This window comes from Hordeum vulgare, chromosome 6H (genome assembly GCF_904849725.1).
Source record: "Hordeum vulgare subsp. vulgare chromosome 6H, MorexV3_pseudomolecules_assembly, whole genome shotgun sequence".
NCBI lineage: Eukaryota > Viridiplantae > Streptophyta > Magnoliopsida > Poales > Poaceae > Hordeum > Hordeum vulgare.
Window position 1 is genome coordinate 146238919 of NC_058523.1, and position 3399 is coordinate 146242317.

Below are 3399 nucleotides of genomic sequence, written 5' to 3' on the forward strand. Positions count from 1 at the left end.
TTTCGGTTTTCGTACAAGATTCAGTTAGATAGTATTCAATCACACATGTTATTGGTGTCATGATTTCGCATGTAGAATTTTATATAGAGAAAACTCTACGGTTTTAAGTAACTTGCTGCGTGTTTGATATCAGTTTGCTTTTGACTCATGTATGTATTAATCCATTCATCTAGGAAGCTACTCAAATATAATCTTATAGGTTTGTTTATTATAATCAAACTTAAGCTCTTTATTCAATCCAAGTGCAAAAACTTAAACAGGGGTGGCAAAACTTATAAACTCTTCATCATATCTGAGGTGACGATGTTGATGCATCCTCCGGCGTCACTGCTTGGTAATGCTTCACCAAACGACGCAGGTTGATGAACGCCGACCCGCCCTCCCGGACGGCCTCTCTCGCCGTCGCCGCGAGCGTCGCCGCCCTCCTCCGCCTCTCCACCGCCTCGTCTCCCCCGCCCATGATGCTCCTCACCGCCTCCTCCACCACCCCACGCTCCACCACCGCCACCTCCACCCCCTCCTCCTCCGACCACTCGACCCCGACGCCCACGCCGGTGCCCATCGAGTGTACGGCCAAGGTCTGGTTCACGAACTGGTGCGCAAGGTGCGGCCATGTCACCATCGGAAAGCCCGTCACGATGCCGCCCACCGATGCATGGGAGAGGACCAGCACGTGCGGCGACCAGCCCCTGATCAGCAGCCCGCGGCCGGCGACCCCGGCCTCCAGCTCCTCGAGGAACCTGTCGACCTCCTGGTCAGTGTCCTGGTCGGCCTTCTTCGGTGATGATGATACCACACAAATGAACGGGTGCCCCGACGCCTCAAGGCCGAGCCCGATCTCCACCACCTGCTTCAGGTCCGCGTGCACGATGTTGCTCCCGAAGCTCACGTAGACGACAGAGGACGGCGCCTTGCCGTCGAGCCATTGCATGCACTCGTCGGCGTCAAGGGCGGGCGCGTTCCCTCTCGCCGCAAGCGCCGCCGCATGCTCGTGACGGTGGAAGAGTGACACCAGACTGACGGCCCACACCGCGACGTTCCTGACCTCCATGCAGTCAACCACTGTCCCCGGCTCCAGCTCAAGGAAGGTGTTGAGGACGACACCGTCGACGTCAGCGCACGCCCGCTCGACGGCGTACGCCAGCTTCTCGTAGGAAGGCAACCGGAGGAACCCGGGGGCGGCGGTGGGCATATTCACCTCGACCGGCTCCTCGGGCATGAGGTGCCAGTAGGGGTCCATGGCGGCGTAGGCGGCGTGCATGGGCGCCGCATGGTGCTCTGTCTGCAGGCACATGAGGCAGTAGGCAGACATGCCGAGGAAACTAAGCCGCGGGACGCCGAGGCCGGCGGCGAGGCCCGCCGTCCACGAGTGGCAGATGTCGGACACGATGCACGTCACGGGCGGCGCGTGGGCGCGGAGGTGCCGCTCCAGCGGGTCTCGGAGGCGCGACGCGGCGAGGAGGTAGGCGGCCTCCTCGTCTAACGGGATCTGGCCGACATCGTCGGTCCCAGCGAGGTCGAGCGGGAGCTCCACGAGCTCCACGACTCGACCACGGGGCAGAGGCGCGCGACGTAGGTCGGCGTGACGACGATGCTGGCGAGCGCGCCATGGGCGGCCAGCTGCAGCGCCATGTCCACCGCCGGGATCAGGTGGCCGTGGTGCATCAGCGAGAGTCAGAAAAAAATTCGATGGAGCGGGGCGACAGATGGGATCGGGAACGACGGGTACGGGAGATGAGGAGGCCAACGTGCGTGTGGGACGTGCGCTCCAGGTCGTGGGTCTTTTTTCTTTTTGCTTTTTTCAGGGTGAGGATGGGAGCAAGCCGTGGGTGGGAGGAGGGATCGTACATGGGAAGGAATCGATAGGTGGGAAGGAATCGACGGAGTGAGAGGCATGGTTGAACCATCACGACGGCATATTACCCTTTAATAGTATAGATAAACAGAATTACTACTCAAGGTGAACGGCCAAAAACTAATTGAAATATGCAATTTCAGAATCCACTCCATTCACTAAAAATGGAAAAGCAAAAGATGGACTGTATCAATAAATAATATACTAATGGTTAGGTTAGATCATAGCTTAGAACTACTTAAATTAGCACAACAAATCTTGATAAAATAGTGAAACCCCCAGCTTGCTAGCTCTCTCTTTTTGTTGCCTATAGATTTCACATATTGTGAGAGTTCACCAAAGATTGCTTGTCCAAGTAATATAGAAATCCTAACTCCGCTTACCCAGGTGATACATATAGCCCCTAGGTTTTATCACCGTTAGTTGAAGAGGTACGTTACATGTGTTCGGGTGTTGCTAGCTAGTCGATCTTCTCCAGCAAGCACTCACGACCACTAGGCTGCTCTTGGGAATGTAATCGAAGACGAACAGCTTCTCCCCCTTGGGGCCGAGGTAGTAGGCTCTAAGCAAGAGGGGCTGGAATGCCTGCAGACCTTACCGAGCACCACCGTCGCAGCCCCGAACTCCTTCTGGCCCTTGGAGATCTTCTCCCGTAGTCGCTCACGGCCGTTGCCGTCCTCCAGCGTCGCCTTGTACACGTATGTGCTCTTCCTCGTGAACTCTGCCATGCGCAAAACAGGTCATCAGCCGTGAACGCCAGCGACCCGTCGACGTGAACCGGCTTCCCACCCACGTCGCCGCCGGACTCGGCCTCAGACGCCCCCGGCTTCTCGTCTCCAGCGTCGCCTTGTACACGTATGTGCTCTTCCTCGTGAACTCTGCCATGGCGCACAGCAGGACATCGGCTGTGAACACCAGCGACCCGTCGACGTGAACCGGCTTCCCACCCACCTCTCCACCGGACTCCGCCTCAGACGCCCCAGGCTTCTTGTCTCCAGCGTCGCCTTGTACATGTATGTGCTCTTCCTCATGAACTCTGCCATGGCGCACAGCAGGTCATCGGCCGTGAACGCCAGCGACCCGTCGACGTGAACCGGCTTCCCACCCACGTCGCCGCCGGACTCCGCCTCAGACGCCCCCGGCTTCTCGTCTCACCCGGCAGCTGCAGGGGCGCCAGCGTCAGCGTCCTTGCTTGAGGACAGCTTCCCGCTGCGTGCTCCAGTGGATGCAGGGCAGATGCGGAGCGGGGCTCAACGGCGAGAAAGTGAGAGGGCGAGCCGTCACCCCAGGTCACCGCGCGGCCCAGTTCAATGAAGTTTCTCATGAGATATGAGATTGGAATCGAGGGGGTTGGAGGATGTGAGGCAAGTCCAACGAAGAAAGAAGAGGAGGGGGTTAGAGGGAGTTGAGACGTGCGTCGTGGCTAGTGGGTCATGGTTGTTTTTTCAGTTTTTTTTACCGCGTGCGTGCATGTGAAGAAAGAAGCATAGCGAACGACGTAGATGGGTTTTTATTGAACCGAATGTTTTTTATTGAATTGATTG

At 57.5% G+C, this 3399-nt stretch overlaps 1 pseudogene; it reads right to left on the reverse strand.

Moving 5' to 3' along the window:
• Positions 1–286: 286 nt before the first annotated feature.
• LOC123403245 lies at positions 287–1665 on the reverse strand (annotated as a pseudogene).
• Between the last annotated feature and the right edge of the window lie 1734 nt (positions 1666–3399).